Raw genomic sequence first — 6925 nt, forward strand, 5'->3', positions numbered from 1 at the left:
CACTTTAGGGAGGGTTGTTTTAAGCACCCATAGGGCAAACATGTAAAATCCCTATGACTCAATTCAGTTAAACGTTGGATAAAGGAGGGTGCATTTCTGTTTTTGGTGCTTATATATGACTGGTTACTGTACAGTATCCATCAATACATAGCACATCATCACTCCTGTCATTATGACTTGTCACCATGGAGTCGCCAGTGTTCTCCATAGCCATTCAGAAGACATATAAAAGGGAGCTGAAATAAGAAAAATGGAATGTTAGTGAAAATCTCTTTCCTTGCAAAATGAGTTTAAACTTTTGGGTTGGTGTAGTGACTGTGTCTTCGTGTTGCTCTGATATAATATTCTGACATAAACATCCTAAGGAAGGAAGGATTGCTTGGCTCACAACTCTAGTTACAGTCCATTACTGCAGCAAGGTCAAGGCTACTCATATCATGTCCATACCCATAGAGAGCAGAGTGACAGATGGACATGTGCTTGGCTCACATCCTCCAGCTTAGATGGTGCAGATCCCCTCCCTAATTGGTTCTAGATTGTGCAGAGTTCACAATGAAAACTAAGCATCACAATTAGTCTAACTTCCCATGGGGAAATTCCAGGAGTGATGTCACTGACAAAAGACACTCTGACAGTTACCGAGAAGATCAATCATGAGAAATAAAAGACTAGGTTTGGAGGAGGGAAAGAGTAAGGAAGACAGGTCTGTTTACATGTGAAGGGCCAATAAATCAATTACTATGGGTTATTGGGGGCTGGCAGGCTGCGGAACAGATTGAGCTACAAAGAGATGAAGTGACACACGAAGAGGTAGGCTACAGCATGGGAGATAATCTCTGCCAAGTGTAAATCTTTCAGGGGATTACTATTTAGAATGAATAGATCACTGTAAAAATTGAGCACCCCAAATAAGTAAGTGTTACTAACAGGATAGATGAACTCACCAGCAACACCGAATGCAAGCAGGCAGAAAGCAAAGCACTCATTCCATCTCCTTTTATCCGGACTACCACCCCAAAAGGCATTGAAGTTAGTGTGGGTTCTCCTGCTTCAAACAGCCTGGTGAGGAAAACCCTCCCACAGTCTCCAGCAGCTTGTATTGAGTTGATCCCAGAGCCAGCAATGTTGGCAATCAAGACTAACTATGACGTATACATAGCCTGGATGCCTCTAGCAGCAGACGACTGAATAAAAAAAAATGTGGTCTAGTTGTACCAGGGAGAGCAAATCTGGGTTACATCATTTTGGGGAGGACATGTATGAAGCAGGGTATCATCACGCTAAGTAAAGTAAGCCAGGCTTAGAACGACACAAATGTTTGAGAATGACATTGTCTCTCAAACATGGATTCTAGATTTAAACACACGTACTTACACACGTGCACGCACACTCAACACTTAAGTAGAAAGGAGGCTACACGGAGCAAGGAGTGAATTATTTGGGAGGAAGGAATATTGTTAGAGAGGACGGTAGGAGGGGAGCAGGAGTAGACCGATGAGCACAGACAGAAATCTGATCATGAAAATCGTTATAAAAGAAGGAATATGCTGAGTTACTTTGTAAGTGGTCAGTGAGATGCTACCACAGTGTTGTTTAAAAGAGAAGAAACAATAGGATATCACTCTGAAACAATGTATCGTGTTTTGAGGGAAACGCTCACAGCAGGAGGACGGAGTGAACTTGGTGAGAGTGGTTAACAGGCCAACCCTTCAGGAATAAAGTTGGAGTGTAAGTGGTAACAATTGGACAATCCGGGGCTGGTTCACAGAGCTTGGGAAAGAACTGCTTGTTAAAGAAAAGATGCATTTAACAGTACACATGTTACGGTGTCTGCGTCAGAAGACTGAGGAGATACATGCTCAGTGGGTGACTACTTACCGTGCAAGCAGGAAGGTCTGAGTTCAGATCCTCAGCACTGAAGTGCTGACGGAGACGGGACCATCCATCCCCAGCAGGCTTGCTGGGTGCCAGTCTGACTGATTGGTGAGCTCTGGGGCAATGAGCAACCCCACCTTAAAAAACAAGGTGAGGAGCAATTGAGGGAGACACTCAGCATCCACACACAAGTACACACAGGTGTATACACACATGTGTACGCACACAGAGACATGTGCTCATACACACAAAATAAAAAAATAAAGCATCTTTACCCCATCTTTCAAATCAAGTAAGTTTATCTTGGTAATGACTGTTTCCTCCAGAGCGTACTTATGAAAATATACCGGTTGCTATATTTTCACTGCACAGTTACCGTTTTCCAAGTTGTAATTAACAAATATGAGATGCTGGAGATGTGTAAACACCTAGTTCCTGGCTGCACCGCAGGTATCACTTTCGTCCTGCGGGGACTATTTTTGGTGGTGACTAAGGGGTGGGGCTTTCTATTTCTTTTCTTCATTCTATGTCTGCAAACTGGATTTCTGCTAAAATTAAAAATTCCCCATCGGCCGATTTTCTATTTCTGCTTTCCCTCCTCTTTCGATTAAAAGAGTTCATCATCTGTGGAAACACCAGGCAGAAAGTGAGGTGCTCCAGTGGGCAAAGCTAACTTCACCTGCTACTGGTTCACAACTGCCTTTCCTGGTGTGTTGTATCAAGAACACGTAGTCTTCTCTGTCACTGGGAGGAAATCACAGGGCACCAGATGTGCAAGGTGTCTCTCCAGCATTTATCCAAAGGGTCTGGGTGACAGGAGATGAAGGTGACATGGAAGCTTGGCACAGTGGACCTATGATTTTTGAGTCATATCCTGGAGCAGAAAATGGATACTAATGGAACAATGGTGAGGCTTGAGTGAAGTATCAGGTTGGTTGTTAGCACTGTGTGGAAGTAGGACTTTTGTGCACGACTCACTCCGGCATCATGGCTACTGAGGGGCTGTCACTGGGACAGCTGAGGGAGGGGATGAACAGAATCCAGTGTTTGCAACTCTTTAAAAGTCAGTAGTTACTTCCAGATACAAAGCTAAAAGAGCAGGTGCCTAGGGTGCCCTGAGACCCTAGATCTTACTTGGATGGATCTTAGCCACTTTCTCCATTGTATTTTGCACAGTGACCCCTTTGAGAGCCTCAGTGTTTCTGGAAAACATATATTACCATCACGTTTATAAAAATGATTACCATATAATTGCCCAAAGTAACAAGCTTCGTTTTCTCATTTTCATGCATGCGTATAATGTTCTTTGGTCTTGTACACACTCCCCATTATCATCCCCTTTAAAATGTTTGACAGATTCGTCTTTGAATATAACATCCTGTGACTGCACCCATCTCTGACTGCCCCTCGAAGCTCTCCATTCCTGTCTACCTCCTTCTTCCTGACTGTTTTCTCTCTCCTACCCTCATCACCCTCTTTATTCTCTCTCTCTCTCTCTCTCTCTCTCTCTCTCTCTCTCTCTCTCTCTCTCTCTCTTTCTCTCTCTCGGCCCTGTACAAGATGCTGCTGTGTGTTTATGGTTTGACCACCTAATTGTACCCAGAAGCCAGTACCCCACGACCCTCTACTTTGTCCTTCATTCTACTTTCCACAATCCATCCAGTCCCTCTCCTGTGACATTCCCTGAGCCCTAGAGAGACTGGCATGGATGTGTCTCCAGGGGCTTAGGACTAAGCAGTCCCTCATTCTCAGCACTTTAACTATTGCTGGTCCTCAGAGGGCCCCAATTGCATGATCACAAGAAAAGACTTCCGTATGCACTACATAACTGATATGTATTATACAGTAAGTGTGACGTTTGAGAGCTTTAGTTCGGGGACAGACTCAAACTGGGCCACATAATCAACAGAACAATCATTTAAAGGAGGTGACTGAAGCTGTTCAAATGTAGCTCGCTACTTAATAACATGAACTGTTATGATACTGTGACCAGGTACATCACCAGTTGAGTGAGCATCGTAAAACCCCCAAAAGAGATTTGACCTTGGGTCTTCATGCTTGCAGAGCAAGCGCTCTTATTTATTGAGTGATCTACCCAACTCTGTTCATGTTTTTTTAATCTTAAGATTTTTCTGGATCAAATATACAATCTTATAATCAGAAAAACAAAAAACAAACAAACAAACAAACAAACAAACAAACAAACCCACAACCTTCCACTGTCCAAAGTGATCAGAGCCCTATAGGAAGACAGACGACAAGGTGAGGGGAAGGTCCGTCGGCAAGCACTGCGGTTAGCCCCAGAGGTATGTCACCTGTCACTCATCCATATGCTGGAATCTCTTCCTTTGGGACCATACAGATCCATGCCAGCCATGCAGAGTGCGGTCTCCTGAAATTCACCACAGCTTCACCTTCCTCTCGAGGCACCTCCGAGAATTTATGACTTGCCACGCATATGCGCCAAGATATAAAATCAAATAAACTGCTCTTTCCTTCAGAACATCTGTCTCCCTTATGTGGCAGTTATTGGGCAATTTCCTGAGGAATTTATTATTAAACCGGGGGGAAAGAAAAGAAGTCTTAGGATAAGCTATGGAAATCCCACTGTGTAAGGCATGCTTGAGAGAACGAGCCCTGAATGCTGGAATGCTAAGTAGACTTTGAAGAGCTTCCTTGTCTTCCACAGGAACTGAGACTCACCCTTTCCCTCAGCTTCTCAGGATGGGAGACCAGGGTGAAGGTGAGGCAGTCTAAGGGTCCACGAGCACCAACTCCGACCTGCAGACTTAAAACACTGTGATATTATCTATATAAACTATTAACTGAATTGGTATTTTTGTATTTTCTCCAAGATTCCATGACAGGTGCATAGTTAAAAGACTGATTCTGTAAGGAACCACTCACTGTCCTGAAGACCACGAGGGTTTTATTTGACAGATCAGGATCTGTCGAAGAATGGAATGTAGGGTGGGGTCAACTTTGCTCTTTACTGTCCCTCTCTCTCTCTCTCCATCTCCTTCCTCCCTTTCCCTCTCCCTCCCCAACTCCCTCCTCTCCTTCCACGTTCTTTTATTTTCCCTTTCTAAATAGCTTTCTATTCGTGGCTGTTGTTCCATAGCAATTAACCCTAAACTAATTTTACTGTTTAATTTACATGATTAAAAAAAAAAAAACTAGCAGAAACAAGGATAATAAACTTAAGCTCCAGACAAAAAGGCTTGAGATTTTTCATGTTGATCTTAACATGCTGTAGGACACTAGGTCCCCACATCTCTGCATTATTAATGTCACATGGGTATTGTATGGCTGCTATTGTGACTTATATTTTAATAAGTCAGTGAAAGAAGAAGAGCAATTGCTTCATTACAGTGTCCGTGAGGTCAGAGGTGTGCCAGTGCAGACCATTTGACAGAGCTGCACCGAGCTTGTGTGGGGGGGTGGGGAGGCTGCAAAGCTGCTCTTATCTCTGCCCCTTCACAGGGGCTGAGCCAGGCTGGGTTTCTAACGCCAACTTTGCCGCTGCACCTGAATAGCGGGCACCCTAGGATGTATACTTTCCCCACAGAGGAACATAGATAACCCCCTTTTATTCCTAAGTAGTAAGAGGCATAGCCCAGAGGCCTCTTTAAACATTGGACTGATGCTTTGTTTCCAACTATGAATTGTAACAGAGTTTCTTTTCGTGTTCCAAGGCCCATTCCAAGTACAGTTTCTTGGGACAAGAAAATCATGATCTCACCAAAGAAAGCAGGCTGCTGCCCCTTTCCTGATAGGCCCCCAGGTCTGGGAAAAGGAGCTTTTTTTTTTTTTTTTTGTGCCTGGGCAATGAAAAACAGAATAAAAGTCCCTTCACTCCATGTGCTTAGAAAGCACCAAAGTTATTTGTCCCGAGGTGTCTGATCTGGAAAAACTGCCAGCCCCACGGCGTTTCAGTTCTTTGAAGGTTTCATTATGGTGAGTTGAATAACCGATAATATAAAGACAGAGCAGACAAGTTGGAAAACTTGCAGCATATAAACTTTTACTGAACTAAGTCCCTTCATTAAATTGAAGCAGCACCTTTGAATTGTGGGACTAACGTCTGCGTCGTAATAAGCTTCATGTGGATTATGATGTTTCTATTTGATGTCTAACGGATCTTGGAAAGGCCCGCATATCTTAGAGTCTTACTGAGGTGAAAGTTCTGTTTACAGCAGCCTAGCTGAGAGCTGCTCCAACTGCCCGAATCTCTTGAGTATTAACCCTGGCTCTGCCGCTCTGAGGTGGAGCCTCCGGCCCCTTGCAAACAGCTGGGAGGAATTTCGTTCAGCCTTGCAGGCACTATGTTTGCTCTCACAGATGACTAGGGAGATGGTGAGAGCAGCCTTTGCTCATGGCTGTCCCTCTCCCTGGCGAAGGTGTAAGTTGAAGAGGACAAAGGACTCTGCCAGCCCAGGAGCAGGCCCAGGGGTGGGAAGCACAAGCCACACTCTAGGGATGGTTTTGACAGTCTGTTCTTGCAACTCGAAATGCTCAAAAGGAAGCTTTTGGCAGAGGGCTGGAGGGAGGTGCGTTTGGCACTGAGAGTCACGACAGAGCAGATGGGCTCTCCCCGTCTAGACAGAATGGTACTGTCCCAGACGGAAAGGTCTCCCAGGCCAGACAGTCCTGAAGCACCACCCTGCTGAGGGGCCTCTCAGGCAGAGAAGGCAGAAAATTAGAGAATAGCAGTGTCCGTGCAGGCAGGGTAATTAGCAGGGTGAGCTGGGTCCACAGCCTCTGTGTGTGTGTGTGTGTGTGTGTGTGTGTGTGTGTGTGTGTGTGTGTGCATGTATGTGTGTTCTTCTCTGTGTGCAGGTGGATGAATGTGTGTCTGTGTTCTTGTGTTGGTGCATGGTGCATTCGTGTGGTGTGTGTGTGTGTGTGTGCATGTGTGCATGTGTGCATGTATGTGTGTTCTTCTCTGTGTGCATGTGGATGAATGTGTGTCTGTGCTCTTGTGTTGGTTCATGGTGCATTCGTGTGGTGTGTGTGTGTGTGTGTCTTGCAGTTCTCTACACATCACCCA

At 44.9% G+C, this 6925-nt stretch overlaps 1 long non-coding RNA gene across 1 annotated transcript; it reads left to right on the forward strand.

Moving 5' to 3' along the window:
• The first annotated feature begins 649 nt into the window (after nt 1-649).
• LOC134482425 (uncharacterized) lies at nt 650-4378 on the forward strand. The gene is made up of 2 exons (XR_010058518.1): nt 650-810; nt 4238-4378. It is a non-coding gene; the product is annotated as an uncharacterized LOC134482425 (long non-coding RNA).
• The last annotated feature ends 2547 nt before the right edge of the window (nt 4379-6925 follow it).

Source organism: Rattus norvegicus, chromosome 16 (genome assembly GCF_036323735.1).
Source record: "Rattus norvegicus strain BN/NHsdMcwi chromosome 16, GRCr8, whole genome shotgun sequence".
Classification (NCBI taxonomy): Eukaryota; Metazoa; Chordata; class Mammalia; order Rodentia; family Muridae; genus Rattus; species Rattus norvegicus.